General features: G+C 42.7%; 1 protein-coding gene across 1 annotated transcript in view; it reads left to right on the top strand.

Moving 5' to 3' along the window:
* The first annotated feature begins 18,057 nt into the window (after positions 1-18,057).
* The window catches only part of FBXW7 (F-box and WD repeat domain containing 7), a 231,518-nt gene continuing 226,711 nt past the window's right edge, over positions 18,058-22,864 (top strand). Inside the window, exon 1 of the mRNA XM_072724827.1 lies at positions 18,058-19,116. The gene's annotated coding sequence lies outside the window, so the exon portion shown is untranslated. The remainder of the gene's footprint in view (positions 19,117-22,864) is intronic.

Genomic DNA, 22,864 nt, shown 5'->3' with positions numbered 1-22,864 from the left:
AGAGAGAGAGAGAGGCAGAGACACAGGCAGAGGGAGAAGCAGGCTCCATGCACCGGGAGCCCGACGTGGGACTCCATCCTGGGTCTCCAGGATCGCGTCCTGGGCCAAAGGCAGGCATTAAACCGCTGCGCCACCCAGGGATCCCATATTACTTCTTTTCATTCATTCACTCAAAAATACTTATTGTGAGCATGCCATGTTTTAGGCATTGTTCTAAGCACAGAGCATATATCAGTGAATAAATCAGATGAAGTCTTTGGCTTATACTATAGTAGATGTTTATGTGGTGGGGGGATGCTATAAATAAATATAAGGGAATTCCAGGTAGAAATATTACTGTGAATAATTAAAAAAATAGAAGAGTAAAGGGTGATGATGTGGTGTGTATTATTTAATTTTATTTATTTACTTATTTTGAAGGGTAGTTGACATATAATGTATTAGTTTCAGGTATCAAAATAGTGCTTTGACATTTATATACATTATGAAAGAATAAATCTAGGTATCATCTGTCACCAAAGTTGGTACAATATTATTAACTACATTCTCTATGCTGTACATTTTATCCCCATGACTTTATTTTAAAACTGGAAGTTTGTACCTTTTAATCCCCTGCCCCTGTATTGCTCATTCTCCCATCTTCTTGTGGCAACCTCCAGATTGTTCTCTGTATCTATGAATCTGTTTCTGTTTTGTTTTGTTTGCTCATTCGTTTTGTTTTTTCAGATTCCACATATAAGTGAAATCATATGGTATTTGTCTTTCCCTGTCTGACTAATCTCAGTCAGGATAATACCCTCTAGGTCCAAACATGTTGTCACAAATGGTAAGATTTCATTCATTTTTTTTTTTTAGAGATTTTATCTGTTCATAAGAGACACAGAGAGAGGCAGAAATATAGGCAGAGGAAGAAGCAGGTTCCCTACAGGGAGCCGGATGTGGGGCTCCACCCTAGGATCCCAGGATCATGATCTGAGCCAAAGAGATGCTCAACCATTGAGCCACCCAGGTGCCCCAATTTCATTCTTTTTTTATGGCTGAGTAATATTCTATCGTTGGGGTGTGTGTTATTTTAGAAAGGAAGTTGGAGAAGGTGTAGCTGACAGCCACTGGTGCCTCACCCAATTCTCCAAGGTACTCTGGAATGATCTAGTACAAGCCAACCTCACTGGAAGCAGTTGTGATTCTTTGCCTATCGCTTTTCTTTATCTGAATGTGGGGGCAGGTCTATGCTCAGGGAAGAGACCTCAGCCAATGGGAATGGGAGATGAAGGACAAATATCCTAGCTGCCCTGCCTCCTTGGGTGGGACCACTCTGATATGTATTCCACATGTTTCCTAGGGATGCCCTATGGGATTGATCCCCAGTTGCCCTCAGCAGTATCCTGCTCATTAAAGTGTTCTGTACTGTTTCTTTCCCTTTCAGTATTACTTCATTCCTTTGCCAATACTTCCTGATGTCACATTTTCCCTTTCAAACATGCTACTTGTACTCAGATCCTTAGTTTTGGAGAAACCCAGCCTAAGTCAGTGGGTCTGAGAAGTGATGCAAAGAAGGAGACAATCAGAATAAGGTTTTAGAACTAGATCAGTTGGTGGTCAGATGGCAATGAAGACTCAATTGCTGTTGATAATCTCTGGCATACTCTTGCATCATTATTACTTAAAGTCTCACCTGTGATGAATTGGGATCATGTACAAGCATGAGTTAAAAAAAATGCACTGGCCTATAGAATAGTTCTTGAACTGCAATATATGAGAATTTTGCATTATTAGAATTTTGAGGTTGGTTTGTTGTTAGCTTTTGGAGGAGCCATGAAGGAAGAAAATAACAGGCTCTGATCAGATAACCATTAATTTAGAACATAGTTTGAAAGAAGGCCAGAAATCTTCCTTGGCATCTTTTAAAGGGAGTCTCATCTCCTGTAGACAGAGAACACGAAGTTGAAAAACAAGACCCCAAATTTGATCTTCAGTACGGCAGAAGGAAGTTGAATTCACTGTCCAGAAGATTTCTTATGCTAAAGTCAGGTACTTGAAAGGAAAGAACAGGAGCCCTGAGACTCCTGATGGGAATGGTTGGGTGAATGGGATTAAAGACTTAACTCCCCAGATTCCTCTGGATACTCTGGGCCAGAATTCTCTGGAGCCCTTCCTCTTGCTAGAGGAAACCAGTCTCTGATTGTGTGGAGATTGTGCAAAGACTTTACCTAGGGCAGATACCTTGCAAGATGATGCCTGTCTGTAAGATCTTTCCTTGTCTCTCTTTATTGCTTCTAGACCAGTAATTAGAAGTCTTATTATGAGCCAAGCAGAGAAATATTGCTATATGAAGAAAGGGATTATTCACCAAAAGCACTGCAGAACCTGGCAAATATGTACCAGCAGGAACTAGGAGAATTTGCCTGGAAATGGAATTTAAAGGTGCTGGATCAGGGAGGACAGACTATAAGGCTAGATAGGCGAGAGTTTTTTAATAAGGGAGCACTATGCAGTGACTCAAGACGTTATGTTCTGGAAGGATGCCTGTAACTGTACCTAGTATGTTGCAAAAGTGGCTCCTTGAAACTTGAAAACAATGATGAGATAGAGGTACTGGAATTTCTTAGAAGAAAGATGAGGTAGGGGTAAAAAAATTCAAATAGATTAGAATTAGGATAACATTTATTATTTAATACTAGTGAACCCACCAGCTAGCAACATTCCCTGGGAAGGCTCAAAAGACCCTCCCTAAGTATTGTACAAGTACATTCTGAGAAGCTCAGAATTGTTTGTCCTCTAGATCAAGATTGATAAGAGATGCTTCAGAGTCAATGGACATAACAGGATTCTAGAGGCCAGGTTGGCAGCACTAAGCCATTAGAGGCAACAGGGATGCAATTATGGTCATGGTCATCAACATGAATTCATTTTAGGGACTTAATGTTGACAGGGGGTGGGTGGGTGGGTTCCAGAAGAACACATGAATTGTTTGGATTTTAAAAACATGCAAAATGAAAATGTAAATGTATGTGTGTGCGACAGATTAGTAAACACAAAACTAGAATAGGGGCGACTGGGTGGTTCAATCAGTTAAGTGTCTGACTCTTGATTTCAGTTCAGGTCATGATCTCTGGGATGCGAAATCTGCCCTGAGTTGGGCTCTTTGCTCAGTGGGGAGTCTGCTCAAGATTCTCTCTTCCTGGGCAGCCCCGGTGGCTTAGCGGCTTAGCGCTGCCTTCAGTGATCCTGGAGACCCAGGATCGAGTCCCACGTGAGGCTCCCTACATGGAGCATGCTTCTCCCTCTGCCTCTGTCTCTCATGAATAAATAAAATCTTAAAAAAAAAAAAAAGATTCTTTCCTTTTACCTCTCTTCCTCCCATGCCACCCAAAATAATAGAGGAAAAAAAAACTTAAAAAGAAACTAGAATAATGGTTCTGGAAGGAAGAGAGAAAAGAATAGGGATGAAGGGAGATGTATAACAGTACTTCTAAGGAATTGGTAATATTTCCTATCTCAAGTCAGGTTGTAAGTACACAGGTATTCTTTTTATCATTATTTTCTATACACATAAATGATACTTTTTGAATATATTCAATATTTAACAAAAAATGTTTAAAGAAATAAAGCCTAACCGTGATTCCTTTCAGTTGTGATTCACAGTAGAGTAGAGGCATTGGATAGATCCAAATTCAAGTTAGGTTGGCTGTACAACCTTAGGGAAGTTACTGAGTTTCTAATAGGTTTCTCACCAGGAAAATGATTTTTAAAAAACATTTTATTTCTTTATTCATGAGACACACACACACGCACACACACAGAGAGAGAGAGAGAGAGAGAGAGAGAGAGAGGCAGAGACATAGGTAGAGGGAGAAGCAGGCTCCTCATAGGGAGCCTGATGTGGGACTCGATCCCTGGACCTGGGATCATAACCTGAGCCAAAGGCAGACGCTCAACTGCTGAGCCACCCAGGTGTCTAGAAAATGATTTTATTTTGGTAATGTCTTTCCAGCAGGATAGAAGTAAGGATTAAATGAGACAATTTATATAAATCTTATAATCAGTGCCTGGCACATATCAGGGCTATTCAGTAAATTTGTCCACACTTGCCTTTTCTTCCTTTTTAGAAAATTTCCATCTTCTTCACTTAATTCCACTTTAATTATTTCCTGTAAGCAAAGAATTATGCCGGATGGGGTCTGCCTTCATTTAAAAAAATACTTTAGTTTCAAAAGGCCATCTATCTCATTTGATCCTCTCATTCAGTCCTCATTGCCTAGCACAGGATAGAACATGAAGGAACCCCAATAGATCTCAGCAAATGAGTGAATGTAGAAAGTAGGCATAATGGACTGAATTGTGTTTCCTCAAAGTTTACATGTGGAAATCCCAATCTCCAGAACCACAGATGTAACTATTTTTGGGGATAAGGTCTTTAAAGAGGTGATTAAATTAAAATGAGACCATTGGGGTAGGGCCCCAATCCCATCTGACTAGTATCCTCATAAGAAGAGGAAGAGCCCCTAAAGATGAACTCCCTGAGAGGAAAGGCCATTTGAGGTTACAGCAAGGAGGGGTTATTTACAAGACAAGGAGAGAGGCTTCAAGAGAAACCAACCCAGCCAAGCCCTTGATCATGGACTTTCAGCCTCCAGAACTGCGGGTAGGGGGGTTGGGGTGGGTGTGGGTGGGGGAAAACTTGTTTAAGCTACTTGGTCTGCAGTATTTTGTTATGGCAAGCTTTATAAACTAAGACAGTAGGGCAAGTATTATTTTCCCCAAGTCATAAATGTATAACTGAGTCTCAAGGCTTAAGACTTTCACAGATTTGCATAAGCAATAAAAGGGCAGAATTATCCATGAACCTAGATATCAAATTCTGGTCCTTTCCACTATAGCCTGCTTCTTTTCAAATTGTGCTACATTAAGATATTTTAATCTGTACAAACTTAATTTTTAAATTAAATTTTAATTTTTATCAAAGTAATTTATGGGCTCATAAAGAACAATCACAGAAATAAACAGTGGGGCACCTGGGTGGCTCAGTTGGTTAAGTGTCTGCCTTTGGCTCAGGTCAGGATCCCAGGGTCTTGGGATCCAGCCTTGCATCAGGCTCCCTGCTCAGCAGGGAGTCTACTTCTCCCTCTCTCTCTCTGAAACTCTTCCCTGCTTGTGCTCTCTCTTCCAAATAAATAAATATTAAAAAAAAAAAATCAAGGGCACCTGCATTTCCTCTCAACTAATATGAATTCTTTAGAGGCAACTACTTTCAACTCTTCCGGTGCTGCTTCTTCCTTTTAGTATTTGCGTCTAAATAATATGCGGATACAGGTAGGTCATGATTTTTCAAGCCAAGATGTCACCTATTAAGTTCCTATTATTAAAGATGAGTCTTTCATTATCTCAACATACACACACAGTTATCCCATTCCCATTAGTCTTTAAAAAGTTTTATCACCGTCTTTGATACTTTTTTTCTTCTTCCGTATTATCTGTTTCCTCCAAGTTAATTTTCTTTACTTTCGTATTAGACTTCCCTCATGTTTGGTCGTCGTTGGCTTTCCATTATATTTAAGAAAAAGCCTGTTTTCTGCTTTACCCTGCATTTGTGCCTTCAGAGGCAACTAGTGATTTTAATTTTGCCATTTTCTAGGGTTCCATATCAGGAATTGGCTGGTTATTGTAGGACACTCTGCTGCAGAGACTTAAATTCTAGCTTCCTTTTCTTGAAGTGAGTTAGTTGCTCCTGTCCACCTACTATCTTCTAGAATTTCCTGACATCTCTTTTCTCCTATTACCTTATTTCCTGTTCTCTATGTACTTTTTATAGCTTTTTATTCCTTTACTATTATTTTAGGGGGTTTTGAGAGGAAATAGAGAACAGACATATGTTTTAAACAGTAGTCTACATTTCTAATTTTGACTTTTCTCAGAATTTTACTATTAGTTAATAAATAATGGTTAGTATCAGCTCAATGCAAATGAATACAAATATCTATGAGTAACTATTTTTCCAGGTGCCTCTGTCAAAGTCTCTTTTATACTGAAAACTTCAGCTTGTGTTATGAGTGATGAATAATATGATATTTCATACTTATGGATCACTTACTGTTTTTATTAAAGATTTTATTTATTTATTCATGAGAGATAGAGAGGGAGGCAGAGACAAAGGCAGAGGGAGAAGCAAGTACCATGCAAAGAGCCTGATGTGGGACTTGATCCTGGTACTCCTGGTACTCCTTTGCCCTGAGGTGAAGGCAGACACCCAACCCCTGAGCCACCCAGGCATCCCAAAGATCACTTATTTTAAAGACTTTTATGCTTAGAGCCAGGTGAGGAGGGTGAGCACACAGGGAGGAGCACTGTGGAGCTGGATTCTGAGCAGGCCGAGGCATGTGGTAGCAAAGACTGAACAGGGGGAGGAGAAGATCCATGCAGAGGGGTGGCATGTTGTCAGAAGCAGCATTGGGGGTGGGGGGTGGGGCAGATCCCGAGCAAGGTGAAGAGGGCATCCATACTGTGGGGTGGCCAGTGGTGAGGTCAGAGCCCACGTTTGTTGAAGAGGGTGTTTGTGGGGATAGCCTGGCACAGGGGTCCTAGCACAATCAACTGAGGAGGGCAAGGGAGCAGTGGTAATTGTGTGAGTTTGGTTATATACCAAGGGACTCATCAAATAAGTATGTGTATGAAGGATAACACAAGCGAGGGTTTTTTCTCTAGGAGACTGAAGTCATAAATATGGAAAAGGAAAAAACCAGAATAACTCCCAGGTGTGGGATTGGAATTAGACACCATCAATGTGAATTTATGGATTACACTGTATACATATTTATATGGCATCAATATTGATATATAAATACAGATGTAAATGTATATGTGTGTGTGTGTGTGTGTTCCTTAGCTCAAGAGAGTCTGAGAGCTGTGAACTCAAATTGCAACCAGCAGACCCACCCAGATTGTGGCTTCTAAATACCATTCACCTTTTAAAGGAACCAAGGTACGGTGCCACATTTATCATATAAAAATATAGCAGATATTTAGTAAATAAGAAATTATTGAATGGGACATACCTATGCCAAAATAAACTGAAATTCAGTTTAACTGATTAACTTTTATTTTATTTGGTAACTCCTATTCCTTGGAGAAAGGGACACTTTCAACACTGGGTCTGGAATATTTTGTTGGGCTAGAAAAAAAAAAGTATTAAAAGAATGATGGGACAAAATGACATAGAAGCCAATCTGGAGGAGTTCCCACTGGTCAAATATAGGACAATTTAAGCATCAAAATAAATAACAATAGTAACAGGTTTTAACTCATTAAACAAGAGAGAAAAGCATGAGCCAATGCTGATATAAATGAAAAAGTGAAAATCTGATAAGGAACGAGATATTTATTTAGATCTAAAGTATCTCCTCACAAAATTAAAACTTATTAATTCCAAGTGGAAAAAACAGTAATTTATTTTGGAGTTACCTAGTTGTGGAGAAGCCTGGCAGACATCATTTTAATTGGGTGATTAAACTGGACATCATCAGTAGTAGGACAAATTGAGCGGCACCTAATGAGATTTAAGAATAGCACTACTTTGGTAATATTCCTGCTAAATACAAACACACTCAAGTTGAGGGATAGTCTCCACAAGAACTAACCATAATCTTCAGAAGTATCAAAGTTGTGGAAGCCAAAGAAAGACTAAGGAAACACTTCAGATTTAAGGAGATTAAAGAGATGTGACAATTGAACTCAACACACATTCCAAAGTGTACCCTTTATTTTGCTATCAAGGTTATTACTGGGACAAGGGATGAAATTTAATGGAAGTCTCAGGATTAGATAGAAATCATCAACTTGATATGCTGATTTTGATGGCTGCACTGTGATTATGTAGGAGAATGTCCTGTACATATCGGCTTAAGTATTTGGGGGTGATAGGACATCAGGTTGGCAATTAACTCCCAAATGGCTCAAGACAAAAAAGTTCTTTAAACTGTACTTTCCACTTTTCTGTGAGTTTAATTGTTTGAAAATAAGTAGAATGGTTATTTTTGGTTTTAATAGGGAAATGAAAATTTAATCATTCTTAGACATAGGTCTAAAAAAAGAGCTTAAAAATGCCACTGATATGTCTTTTGCAATGATGATGTAAGAGACTAAAAGCCAACCATTTGGAGATCACAAATTCATTTATTTAAAAGTGCTCTTGAAATCGAATTGCTAGAATTTTTAAGCTACAAGAAGCAAAAAGATTCAACAGGAAGGAAAATTGCTATTTAAAATAAAAACATTTACGGACGCCTGGGTGGCTCAGTGGTCGAGGGTCTGCCTTTGGCTCAGGGCGTGATCCTGGAGTACTGGGACAGAGTTCCACATTGGGCTCCCTGCATGGAGCCTGCTTCTCCCTCTGCCTGTGTCTCTGCCTCTTCTCTCTCCGTGTCTCTCATGAATAAATAAATAAAATGTTAAAAATAAATACATAATATAAAAACATTTAAATACCATTTAAAATAAAAATGGTAGCTATTTCTGGGATTAGAAAGTGGTATTTCATCTCTGGGGTACATGGTTCTTCTAAGAAAAACATCTCTAAGGGTGTTATGGACTGAATGTTTACAGGCTGGTATCTTATTACTGCCCCCTGCCCCATTCCTACACAACCGTGGGATAGTACTATCAGGCAAGGCCTTTGGGAGTAATTAGGAGTAGACGAGGTCATGAGGATGTAGGCCTCATGAGTGGGATTCATACCCTTATAAAAGTTAGGAGAGTGGTTGATGTTCTCTGTTCTACATCATGTGAGGCTGCAAAAAAGTTGACCTGTAAGAGGGTCTCTCACCTGACCATGATCGCACCCTGATCACAAACTTCCAGCTTCTAGAACTGTACATTTCTGTTGTTTATGAGCCACCCAACTGCTGGTTACTTTTTATAGCAGTCAGGACTAAGACAAGTGTGTCATCAAACACTGCTAATTTCCTACTCCTTATCTGTTTTTCCCACTTTTCTTATTAATGGAATTCCGACCTCACTTTGGGCCATATTGCCCAGTAAAAAGACTTCCCAGCCTTCTTTAGATCTAGGCATGGACCCAAGATACATTCTATCAGCCAGACCTAAACAGGAGTGTGCTGGAAACATCAAGGAAAGAATCAGCATTTCCTCCTACAGGCACCACCCTTTCCTCTTCCTTCTAGTCTGCAATTTAAATGTGATTCCTGAGGAATGGCTGCTGATGTGTGACTCATGATGATAAAAGTCAGTGTGGTGTGGATGGCAATAGGATGGCAAAGAAAGAAAAGTAGCCCGGGCAACTGATCGTATTCTGAGCTACTATGCCAATCTTGAATTCCAGACTAGAGGATTTTTCACTGAGAGAAACAATGAATCCTCTAAATCTTTATGCCAGTTGGGTTTTCTGTTATTTACATCTGTGAATGTTATTGATAACGAGCTTGATGGGCTTTTTAAAAAAGATTTTTATTTAGTTGAGATAGAGAGCTATCATGTACGTGAGAGCACAAGCAGGGGGGAGGGGCAGAAAGAGAGGCTCTCTGCTGAACAGGGAGCCCAAAGCTGGGCTCAACCCCAGAACCCCCTGATCATGACCTGAGCTGAAGGCAGATGAGCCCTAATGGGGCACCCTAATGGGCTTTCCATGAGGTTGAAACCCAAGAGAGTTGAATGGCTTGCTCAGTAAAATAAAAGGAATCTTGTACTTAAAGAGATTGCTTTGGAGGGATGTGAGGAGAATGTGGGGGTTAGAGTAGCAAATATAGGGTGATGGGAAGAGACTTAAGGAAAGATACAATCAGTAAAAGAAATCCTTCAGGTTGTAATTGGCCAATAGTTTTAGGGAAAGTTTTATTTGACATTGATTTTTGGAAGTTGTATCCTGTACTCTAAGTTGGCTCTTATACTATAATAACCAGTTGTTACTACTCAACCTAAAAGTCCACTACATAGAACACTCTCATGTTGATGAATTAAATAGTAGTGTTCAGTGCAGGGCACAGCATTGAAATAATTTGAGTAAGCCAGCTATAGTGGAGAGAACTGGCTCTGAACTTTTCATAGCATGTAAGATGGTAGCTCATAACATTTTATTTGGTTATTAAAAGAAATGTCAACCTTGAAATAAAAGGCTGGAGAACCTGAGGATTTCTTCATCTTTGAAATGGCAGCCTACTTGTTGAAAAGGCAGCCTTAAACAGATACCTCAAGGGTACTGGTGTTCTAATGTGTGGTACTTCTTTCACAGAAAAACCAATCCCTAGAGTTTTTGTTTCCTTTTCTCTGAAAGTTCTTTTATAGTTTGGACTGGAACTCAGAACTCACGTATCTATAAAAACAGTTTAACAAGGGGGATCGCATTTTGACGTCAGGTCGCGAAAGCTTATGTAACCTAACTTCACTAGACTACAAACACAATGACTTGCTATTCTTTATGGGTCTAAATGCAAACTTGGTAATAAACTCAGAAACTTAATACAACTTTACATTCTGCTCAGTTCACTGTCTGTTGCTGCAGCAACTAAAGAATCTGAACTCTTGTGATACACGTAATCCAGTATCTTAACATCCTTTGCTTTTAAGCATTGTCGACAACGGAGAAGTCACAAGCTGATTGTTTCACAGGAGACTTTAGAGTCAAGCTTGGGAACCAGGCCCATTACTTTTGCCCATAGCTCCTGGCCAGACCAATTACATTGCCCCAGGCTAATAGCAAGGGAAACTGGGAAACAGTCTTCTCATGTGCTCAAGGAGAGGAAAAAGGAATGTGGGTATCTTGCACCTAGTTTGCAGGGTTTCGTGAAGATTGAATAACTGCACATTCTAGGTTCTTGAAGATGTCATGCCTTTTCTTTCCTTCGCGGTGGTGGATTCTGATGCAAAGGACTTCTAGTGAAAGGGTTTTGGTAAAGGAAATCAGGTGCAGATGCCCATAGAGCTAAGAAGAGGTTGTGGTAGCCTGAAAGGCATGTAGAGAATAAGAGATTTAAGAACTGTGTAGTTAGATGCTATTGGAAAGGGTTTCTAGGAAGTTAAGACAAATTGAGGGAGTGGGAAAAGAGCTAATAAGGGTTTTAGGTGGGAGAAAAATCAGAGCTTTCTAGGAAAAGCACAGTGGGGTGAAAGGAGAAGAAAGCAGCGTCTAAGAAAATGTATAGGTAATTTTCAGAAAATAGGGGAATGCTCAATATCTCAGAGAATGAGTTCCCCACTTATTAAAGCTTCACTGTGATGCTGAAGGTGAGTGAAAAGCTACTTACTAAAGGGAGACCATCTTCTATTAAAAATACATAATACTCTTAGACTTAAAATATAACATTGTTAAAGAGAGAAAGAATATATTGTAAAAACAATTATTTCCAAATATTATTAGAGTCCAGTTTTTAGTTTCTCTAAAAATATTTACATTTAAATACGATTGAAGAGAGATCCCTGGGTGGCGCAGTGGTTTGGCGCCTGCCTTTGGCCCAGGGCGCGATCCTGGAGACCCGGGATCAAATCCCACGTCGGGCTCCCGGTGCATGGAGCCTGCTTCTCCCTCTGCCTATGTCTCTGCCTCTCTCTCTCTCTCACTGTGTGCCTATCATTAAATAAATAAATAAATAAATAAATAAATAAATAAATATGATCGAAGAATGCAATGTGTGAAACATGATTGGATCCAGGTTGGGGGACAGCACAGCTATCAAAAATTTATACCTGACATTGGCTAAGAGAGATCTGAAATATTTAATGTCATACACACAAAAAGGTAACTATGTGAGGTGATGTATGTGTTAACTAACCTTATTGTGGTAATCCCTGCACTATATGTATGTATATCAAATCATCACATTGTATACCTTAACCTTTTACAGTGTTGTCATTTATATCCCAATAAAACTGGAAAAACTCCTTGGGACAACTAGGGAAATCTGAATATGAACTATATATTTAGATATAGATTTTTGTTAACGTTTTAGATCAGGTTAAAGATTGAAGTTAGGTATATCCTTTTGCTTAGGTTGGAGTGAAGCCACATGAGGCCTGCAACGTAGTTTCAAATGGTTCAGGAAAAAGTGCTTAAAGCAAATACAGCAAAATGAATTGAGGGGACTTTTCAGTGTTTCTGTATTTTAAAAACAAAGTCATAATGAGATTCTGAAAAATGACAATAGGATTGAAGGTTTCTAGCATGTGATCATTTATTTGCTTACTAAGAGAATAAAAGCAGTCACTCATTTACTTATAGATTATTAGATGGTATATAGATCAAATAGTTTTAGATGGTAGTGACTGGAGTCAAATGTCAAACCCGGCACATACTAAGGAGTAGACTGTAAGCACCATGAAGCTAGGGATTAGGCTTGTTTCATCATTATTTCATCAGTTAAGTGCTGGGAAATAGTAGGTGATAAATAAATTTTTGTTCAGTGAATTGTGAATTAAATGTGAAAAGTCTACACTTATGATAGATATTCTAACACCTTTATATTTTCTATATACCACTGCATTTTGGAAGTTATGGTAAAAATAGTTAATATTTTTGTATCTGGTACCTTTGGCAACTCCCTACCGTTAATTCAGTAATTCAACTTTTAATTTCAAGCCAGAACATTTTAAAGCCCTTGGTCTTCAGGGTTAAATTACAACCAATCCTACCTTGGAAGGATTTTATTAGATAAAAATACTTTGTGACTATTAAGGACAAAACCAAAGGAAGGATTTTTCTGAAACTCTGAGGTTAAATTATCAGATTACAAGTGATTTATTTATTTTCTATTAATACTAGTTTAGTGTTCATTAATAATTCATTTTTATAGTCAGTCTTTTTTGAAATCCAGTTGATTAGGTAAAGGCAACAGAGGGGCAATCTCATCAAGCAGTTGCTAGGTTTTCTAGGTTGATTCATTCTCAGACTTACAAAATGTCATTAAGTTCTGATATTCATTTTTTTTCTTTTTAAAGGTTTTGTTTATTCGTTTGAGAGAGAGAGAGAGAGAGAGAGAGAGAGAGTGCATACAAGCAGAGGGAGTGGCAGGCAGGAGGAGAGGGAGCAGGGAGCCCAATGAGGGACTAGATTCCAGGACCCTAGGATCATGACCTGAGCTGAAGGTAGACGCTTAAACAGATGCTCAACTGACTGAGCCACCCAGGCACCCTGTGACATTCAACATTTTTAACAGCATTACAAAAGTTTTAGGGAACTGATCACCAAATCCAAGGGCCTTTCCTGAATTATCTGACACTACTAACCATTGCTGTCTTTTGTGCAATTATTTTCTCAGATATTAAGGAAGCATGGTGGTTCTCTGAAGATGTAATGGGTTTATTTGAGGAAAGAGAGGAGAAACCTTTTTTTAAAAACAAGCTTCCATGTGGAACACCTGGGTGGCTCAGCGGTTGGGCGCCTGCCTTCAGCTCAGGTCATGATCCTGGGATCCAGGATCGAGTCTTGCACTGGCTCCCTGAGGGGAGCCTGCTTCTCCCTCTGCCTGTGTCTCTGCCTCTCTCTCTCTCCCTCTCTCTCTGTGTCTCTCATGAATAAATAAATAAATCTTAAAAAAAAAAAGTTTTCATGTAATCCCCTTTTAGAAGTTATTTATAATAATTATTAAAATTGTATTTATTTATTTCTATTTATATAGGCCTTAATCTGATCCTAGAGCTATTGGAGCAAAATGAAACAATCTTATTTAATGATAGAATACAAGGTTTGCCATCGGGAAGTAAACAATCTTCTATAGACCACTGGAATTAATTTATCTTACTGGTCCAGAAGACTGAGTCAGTGTGATATAATGGCAAACATACTTATTGGAAGACTTGGGGTGGAATCCAGGCATTCTATTTACTTGCTTTTTTGACCCTAGGTAAAATAATTTCCCTGGGTCTCATCTTCCTCCAGCTTTAAAATGTCACTGATTCTACACAAAGAACTGACAGATATGAAAATGATAAAGACGACCAAAGAGAAATTTGCCAGGTAGAGGACATGTATGGTATGGTATTTGATATTACTGAGTGAAATGAACAAACAAACCCCAACAAACCATGTATTTTAGCTGGGACTTCAGGAGAAAGAAAAAGGGGGTGCCTGGGTGGCTCAGTTGGTTAAGCGTCTGCCTTTGGCTCAGGTCATGATCCTGGCTGGAGTCCCTTGGATGGAGTCCCGCATCAGGCTCCTTGCTCAGTGGAAGTCTTGCTTCTCTCTCTGCCCTTCACCCTTGCTCATGATCTCTCTCTCTCTCTCTCTCAAGTAAATAAAATCTTAAAAAAAAAAAGAAATGAAAAAAGTCACTGTGACTTTTATAAAATGAATGAAACTGGGAAATGAAAAAAACCCCTGTGCTGGGAAAAGAATTTGTTACAGAGTTGCCTATAACATACAAAGTAACAGAACAGAATTCAGTTACATAGATTGGAGAGAATAAAAATCACCTTTTAGATACTTGAGGGAAACTAAATTACAACAAAACCCCAAACCACCAGGAGAAATTCCAGCAATGGAAGATGAAAGCATGGGATTATTCTGGAAGGTAAAAATCAAAATATAAAATAATCTTTGCCTATTTTTAAGATGCTTGTAATCAAATTCATAGAAGATAATTAAGTAAACTATAATTGTATTTTGGAAAGATCTTGTCCCAAATCTGGTAACTCATCTGGTAGCATTACCTTACTTGAAATACATTGTTCAAATGTGGACTATAGAAGGATATTGGAAAATCAGGCATCTCAAATACTGGGAATGAAAAAAGTAATAACACTTCATAAGAGGAAATCTGAATGGCTAGTCAATATATGAAAAGGAACTCAATAACATCACCAATAAGAGAAATTCAAAAAACCATGACATACTAATACACATCCACCAGACTGGCAAAAAGATTGACAACACTCAGTGGGTTGAGGGGGTGGAGGAATGGGACTCACCTACATGGCTGGTGTAAGACTCTAGAAGCAGCTCCCAGGTATATGCCATACGGAAACTGATATAAATGTGATGGACTACACATACGAAGAATGTTCACAGCAGCCTTTTTAACAGTTCCACACTGGAAACAATCCAGATGTCCATCAACAATAGAATGGCTAAATAAATTATGGCATATTGCTACAATGGAACACTGCAATTAACTGAACAAATTACAATTATATGAACAACCTGAACAACATATGGATTAAAAATGATGTGTGAAAGCAGCAAGCAAACAAATTACATCCTATGTTGTCCCATTTAATAAAGTTCAACAAAAAGGGAAAAACTAAACATATTGTTTAGGGATGCTTGCTTGTGAAAAAACAATAGAGAAAAACAAGGAGATGATTATCAGAAAAGTTCGAATAATGGCTACCTCTAAAAGAGAGGGAGAGTTGTGCTCAGGAAGGTCACCAGGGGAGCTTCTAGGATGCTGGCAATGTTCCATTTCTTGACCTGGCTGGTCACAGGGAGGTTTCTTTTATAACCACTTATTATAACAAATAACTGCTTTATGCGTTTTAATGTGTATTTCACAATAAAAATGCTAAAAGTAATTGAAGACTCTGGATGGCATTTCTACAAATTTTACCAGATAATTTAGCTTTATGAAATCTCTGACAGTAAAAACCACTGATGTGGGATAAAAAAATGCTGATTAAAATAGTTTCTCATAAGAGATCACTTTCAAGTGCAGGAGAAAAGAACCCTATACAAACATTCCTTTGTTATATTTTAACATTGTACGCAGATCTTTATCACAAACTGATGAAGCAGGAAAAGAACTGTTACCTGAAATTTCAGATTTTTTGGAATTTTGGAACAAACTAGCTGCTTCCTCCTCTGGATTAATAAGTAAAAGAACTAAAGAGATGCAGACCAAGTTGGAAATGCATGAACTTCCTCCTCTCCACTTGCCAGTTCCATCTGTTTCCTCCAGTTACCATACTGGGTGGTGAGGAGTGTGGATTTTGCCAAGTTTAGTGCTTCTATTTCTTCATAAGTAGCTGAATGAGGGCTCTCCTGAGTGCTTTTCTGTCTCTCAGTACTAAGGTTCTAAGGTGGAGCCACTTACAATGAAAACACATCAGGCTGCTGAAAAACCCCATGTAGTACAGTACACACTTTTCTGGAGGTGTCCCCTGCTGGGTTGCAGAGCTCTCATGTTTTCACTTTTTATCCAGTGTCCAAAGGGCTTAAAATCTGAGGTGCTCAGCTTCACAAAAATCTCTTAAATTTGTGCATTTAACTCATTCAATTTCTGCCAGGAAATTAGGGAGAGGCAAAACCATGTGGGGCTATCACTTGGGGATCAGATTCTCTGTGAGTCTTAACTGGGAAGGACATGGTAAAGCAGTGATCATGACAACGCAGTAAAATCCACAGTAGCTTAAACAGGATAGTTAGCCTGGCTCTTGGAACTTCCCATCAAGGACACCTGGGCAAGTTCTGCTTTGTGAGTCTCTTCTTGCTTCTGCAACACCCACTTCCCCACTCCTATCACTCTTTCTGCAGCATTTTAATAAAAATGAGCCCTTGGGTTCGCCCAGTTAGAACCTTCTTCGGTCTACTGTTTGCATATGATGCTGGTAGAAACCCTGAGCTTCCAAAATCTGCCTATAAAAACTCGCTCCTTATTTCCCAAAGTGGAAAGACTTGTAACATCCATTCACGCCGCTTCGGGAGCAGGTGGGGTGTGCCAGGGTCCGGCGGCGGGGCTCTTGGAATCTGCGTCCTTCCATCCTTGCTGCTGCTTTCTCATCTCAGTCTCCACGCTATTCATACCCGGACAGGTTCAAGGCAGATTCCGAGGATTCTGACACTTTCATCTCATAATTTCCTTTCCTAGAGAACTAACTACACTTTACAACTTCACGAGTTTTACTTGAATTTACTTTCCAGGGTCACACCTTGTAGGAAAAGCTGCGTAAGAGTAACAATATTTATTTGAGAAAGGAAATAGCCTTTGAATTAGACCTGAAACGCAGGCCAACGTTTTCTCGAGGACGGTTGTGGACACTTACCTAACGACCAAAAAAAAATCAGCTCTCCAAAGCTTCACGCAGGCAGGAATGATCCCTAAAATGGAGACACTACTAACATCTCCTCCTGCAAAAAGTCAAAAGAAAAATCTCTCCACAATCTCCGGGAGGATGCCCCCCCCCCCCCCCCCACTTTGGAGCAGAAGGCTCAGATGCTGACTCGGGCCTCCAACCACAGCGGTACGTGCTCCCGCGGGGTGGGGGTGGGGGTGGGTGCGGAGAGGGGCCGTCGGGCCGCTCTCCTCTCTACAACGCTGCGCAGCTTACGGAGCGCTGGCGCCCCATCGAGTACCCTGCGCTCCGCGGGTGCCCGGAGGGAGGCGTCCATTCATCCCCGAGCATGTGCTCGGCCCGACCGCACGCTGCCGGGTGTCGCGGGCCGGCTCTCGCCTCTCGCCCCGCGCAGGGGGAGGGGCGCTCGCTCCCCGGAGCAGGTGCAGCGGGTCGGGCGGCGGGGCAGCCCGCGCTCAGTCTGGCTGCCCGAGGCCCATCGGGGCTGGATGCCTCACCTTCGGGTGCTGCGCGCCCCAGCATGGCCGCGCGGGCCGGGCCTTCCTCCTCGCTCCCAAAGGAGCAGCCAGCGCCTGCCCCGAAGGAGACCGCTGCGGAGCGAGCTCTCCCCGCCGCCGCCGCCGGGTCAGGGGTAAGATCAGGCGGCAGCTTAGGCTCCCCTCGGCTCCTCCCCTTCCTCTCCTCGGTTCTGACGCGGCCGCAGAGGCGGCGGCGGCGGCGGCAGGTCCCGCGGCCCGAGGCGCACCCACCCGCTCGCGGAGCCCCGACTTCCTCTTCCCTTCGCGCGTCATCAGAGCGCGCCGCAGACACCCAGGGCGGGGTGCCTAGAGCGGGGGGAAAAAAAAAAGGCCAGCGGAGGAAACGTCCGGCGGAAAGCACAGGGAGGGGGTGAGGGGAGCGGTTGCTAGGTGACTTGCGTCATCCGGCCGCGCCGCTTTCCTCCCGCCCCTCTCTGGAGTGAGGCGAGAGCCCCGCACAGAGCGAGCGAGACAGCGAGCGGAGCTCCGGGCGCCGCCGCCGCCGCCGCCGCCGCGGAGAGCGTGAGAGCGAGGGAGCGTCCGCGGGACCCGGCCCCCGGGCACCGGCCGCCGCCGAGACCTCCGTCCTGACCCGGACCGGCGGGAGCCGCGGCCGCCCCTCTTCTCCCCCCCTCGCCTTCCCGGCCGGCAGCCGCGGCTGCACACGCCGGAGCCCGAGCCCGAGCCCGAGCCCGAGCCCGAGCCCGAGCCGGAGCCCGAGCCGGCGGCTGGGGGCAGGGAGGCGGCTACCTCGGGCCGGGACTCGTCAGCCGCTCCGCGCTGCGAAGACGCCGAGGACGGGCCGGAGCTTCCGTCTCGTCCCGGGCCGCGGGGCGAGGGACCCCCGACGTGTAGGGAGGGGGTCCCGGCCGCAGCGACACATGCGGGAGCCGGGAGCGGGGGCGGCGCCGAGCGGAGCCGGCCGGGTCCCCCCCCTCGCCGCTGCCTCGGCCGCCCGCCCGGGGCCGTAGCATCTGGCCCCGGAGTGTATGAGCCGGGGGCCCGAGCTCAGCAGCCACCCCCCGGCCGGGGGGGCGGGGACCCCGATGTGAGGCGGCGGCCCGGGCGCGGCGGGGAGAGCGGGAGCGGCGCCGCCGTCCTTCCCTCGCCTTCCCCCGTCCTCAGCCCCCTCGCGGGGGGGGCCCTCTCCCTCGTCGGCCGCCGGCCCCCCGGCTCCTCGGCAGGACTCCGGGAGGAGTTCCCAGAGCCCCCTCCCCCGCCCCAGCCCCGAGGGCGGCGGGGCCGGGGGGGACCCGGGGGGCCGGCCGCAGCCTCAGCCTCAGCCTCAGCGCAACAGGAAAACTTGGTAAGAGCAGAATCTGGAGCCTCGCAGACGGGACTGTCCCGGGAGCAGCGGCCCGGGGCGGGCGGGAGACCCAGCCCGAAGAGACCCAGGAAGAGGGCGACAGGAGGGAAGCGGGGCGGCCGCCGCCTCCCGGGCCCCGGCAGCGCGGAAGAGCCCGGCTGGCCGCCCGGCCCCGCGCGAGCGCCGCTCCTCCCTCCGCCGCGCCGGAGCCTTCCGCGGCCGCCGCCTCCCCGACGGAGGACGGGCACCGGCCCGGTTCGCAGCGCCGCGGCTCTCCCGCGAAGTGTGAGTGGCCCGGGGAGAGGGCGCGGGGTGGGGGGGGGGGGCGGGAGGGGCGGGCGGGAGGCGCTGCTGGAGCGGGGCGCGGGGCGCGGGGCGCGGGGTGTGCGTGTGGATGAGGCGCGGCGCGTCTGTATTTTTACAGCGGGGGAGCAGGTATCGGGCGCCCTGGGTCTCAGGGCGCTTTGCCTCTTTGTGCGGGTAATGCGCAAGCTTACAGGTCCCTCTCGCAGGGGAGTTGCGTCTTTGTCCAGAGCGGACACTTGCACCTTTCTGGCCAGTAATCGGCAAAAGGAAATTGAGGAAGCCGAAGCATATGTGCACACAAAGGACATCTCTGTAATACACCTTTTCCTGGTACACCGGGTGTGAAACAGCCCTGTGGTTTTTGTTTCGGGGCGACTCTTTGGGTTCTTGGGAGGGAACCTTTTACCCTGTGAACCCCTGAATTTTACTTTCAGTGACATTCCTTTCTTGTTTTTGCAGTCTTCCTTGAGAGATTTTCATTTCAGTACCTATTGGTACAGGAGGTTTTTTTTTTTTTTTTTTCCTTCTTCTTCTTCTTCTTTTTTTTTTTTCTTTCTTTCTTTATTTCTTTTTTAACCTTCTCATTTCCTGGGTCCAACTCCTGCGTGTCAGGATACTGTAAGAGATTTCAGGTACTCAGGAAGTTGACTCTTAGCAATCGTGACTTACTTGGGGGAAGAGCATCTAGTACTTTAACCAGTTTATAAAAGTCGTTACCTTTTTTTCCCCTACCCAAATGCCTTTTCTTTTCTTTTTCTTTTCTTCTTCTTCTTTTTTTAATTTTTGAGTAGCCTATCTTAATTGCCAGCACTTTTTTTTTTTCTTTTTAATTTGGCAGGATGACTTGAAACTTTGCTTGTTTGAGTTATCTTTACTTTGCTACCAAACAGGGAGAAACTTTTTGATATTTGATTATTTGAAGAGTGATTCTTTTCTCTTCCCTTCCATTATTAGAAGGTGAAGTTTAGGTATCCCGTCATAGTGGCCAGGTGAGGTGCAGGAAAGTAATGACCGTTCCATGTATTTAAATAGACCTTAAGTGTTAAGCATAGGGTGGAATTTTATTTAACAGAACATAGGCAGTACCATACTGAGAATTGTGACTCCTCCAGACAACAGTGTAGGCTCACTACCTGTGAAGCCGCTGCTGAGAGAAGCTTTGTGGGAATGAATGAAAGGCTGGGATTGTCTGTGCTAACTTCTCCATTCAGGATCTTGATTTTACATATATTTAAAACTTTCTCAAATAGGGTTTTCGTTTGTACTTTTTCTCTTTCGAGGTAGTGGGTTATACAAGTGTACTAGCCCCTGAAATATTTGACATTTCATTTATTTATCCCAAACCTGTCTCTTTAAAGTCCCAAGGCACCTCCAGCGTTTTTGTTTTGAGAATGCTAGGACAGGCTAGAGTTCACCTTTTCCTGGTTTTTTAGATTTCGATTGTTCCTCTTTACCATCATCATGCCTAGTTTTCTGTGTCAGTCTTAGAATGATTTCTTTGATCCCTTGATCATTTTGCCTCTCCTGGAACTTTTCCAGCTGTTTTGTTTCTCTTTATATATTTGTGCTTGGGATGTTTTTGTAAGGAACCTTAAGTTCTATCTATTTTAAATGGGCAATGACATGAAAATTCTGATGAGTAGATGTAATGTTAGATGTTGAATCAAAAGCAAATGTCTCTGGATCTGTTATCTTATTTTGAGACCTTGAGGAAGTCCTGTATCCCATGTTTCACAAAAGATGGGAGGAAGAGATATCTAGTCTGGGCATAGGCTGTTTTTTGGGGCGGAAGGGAAGCCATACCTAGCAAACTGTAACTTGAGTGTAGATTTGTACTCTGTCGAAGTTGCTTACTAACTTTAAGACTTATTTTTTATTGCTTTGACTGGAGATTGGTTAAAAAGCATGGTAATGTTTTATTGTATATTTGGGTAGCAAAGAAACAGCAAAGTATTTGGGGTCCCTGCCTTTGAGATGCTTTTACTTATGGCATAGGCTATGAAACATAAATTCTACAAAATTATAGGAAAAGGGGGGAATGAGCCAATATTTATTTACAATCATTATATGTCATACTACTCTGGTACCTTATAGGTATAAATGTATTTGTATATTTTCCATTAGCAAAATGTTGGTGTTGGACTATACAGACCCAGTTGGAATGTCTGAACCAAATCTGGGAAAGAAGGTCTCTCTTAGGAAGAAAGATACAGGTGGAGGTAGTGTTTAAGACTTTTGGAATTGGGGGGTGTGAGGGACAAATGTAATCAGGAAGTTAGCTTGATGGGAATATGGAGGGAGGTTGTTAAGTGGGCTTAGAGTCAGTTTGTGTTTGTGCAGTTACATGTATACAGCCCAAAGAAGCAATTGAGAACAATGTTCCGAGAGGGTAGTTTTAGATGATTGAGGAGAAATTGTATTTTTAGTTCAAGAGGCATTATACCTGGAGTAGTTTTGTTTTTCTAGTGAACCAACATTTTTAAACCATGGTCATCAAAGAGCTCTACAACTGGAGGAGTGAAAAAGGAGATGTTCTAGTTTGGTGCTAGTGGTTTCTTATAGAAAATAATTCAGAAATAGGGCAGTGGACTTTGTTTTTGACATTACATTTTAGGGCAAAAAGTTGGTGCTGATGCAATCTGAAGACAGAAAAATAGTTAAACTAATGAGTGATATGCTGAAAATGTAAAGTTAGGAGTCATTTTCACAGTACTAAGGTTTCTCAGGAGAGCTGAGAAGAGAATAAAGAGCCAGAAAACCCGTGTATTTTTACTTTGGCGGGGAGGGGAATCTGTTTAAAGTTAGCAAAGATATAGTAAGAACAGAGAATGGATGAGACTCTCCCGAAACACATATTTTAGAAGTGTGTAAGATTTGAAGTTCAAAAGGGAGGAACAGGCTTTAAACATGGCTACCACTTCAGTGTTTGGACATGTGAGTCTATATTTGTGAAGGACCTAACAAGCTTTCTGTAGAGTATATAGGTCCCTTGAGATTAAGTTCAGAAGAGTATATAGGATTTCACTGTTAAGGAACTTCTATATAAAAGGACAGGTTTGTTTTCATAAAATTCATGCTTTTAAAGTTTGCCCAGCATTATTATCCTAAGTTTGGTCTTTAACATGACGAGTGAAGTAGGGCTAAAAATAGCTGGCAGAGAAGGCTGCTTCCCCTGCTTGCAGTTGATGTGTCTTTGTGTCCCATACAATGGAGGGGATATCCCTGTGTTGGCACAGCAGTGCTGAAAATGCCTTTTTTTTTTTTTAAAACCTTTTTATTAAAAAACAAACAGAAACAACTTGGCATCGACAAAATTCATCTGTCTTTGAAGCATGAGACACTGGAAGATTTTTTGTTTGTGTGTGTGTGGTGAAACCTGCCCCTAATGGGCCTTGTTTTTAGTGTTGACTCTAACAAAGAGTAAGGATTGTAAGGTCAGTAATATATACACATCCACACTTTTTGTATTCTTTAATTCATTCAGTTTGTCACCTTCCTACTAGCTTATTTGGTCTCTTCTTCAGAGTTTAATTCAAATGGCAGAACCCTCTGGAGAAGAGATGTATTTAGGTAGGGAGCTAGATCTCAATTGATCCTAAGATGAAGTACAGGACTGGAATATGTGCCATATGGGTGCCTTCTCCACCCTCTATTTTCCGCAACATATTTTATGCAGGTGAAACACCATGTTTAGATTAACTTTAAGGACAGCATTTTCAGGTTGACA

The sequence above is a fragment of the Vulpes vulpes genome, chromosome 10 (genome assembly GCF_048418805.1).
Source record: "Vulpes vulpes isolate BD-2025 chromosome 10, VulVul3, whole genome shotgun sequence".
In the NCBI taxonomy this organism is placed as follows: Eukaryota; Metazoa; Chordata; class Mammalia; order Carnivora; family Canidae; genus Vulpes; species Vulpes vulpes.
The sequence above is the reverse complement of the archived record's forward strand: the minus strand, read 5'-3'. Positions and strand labels throughout refer to the sequence as shown.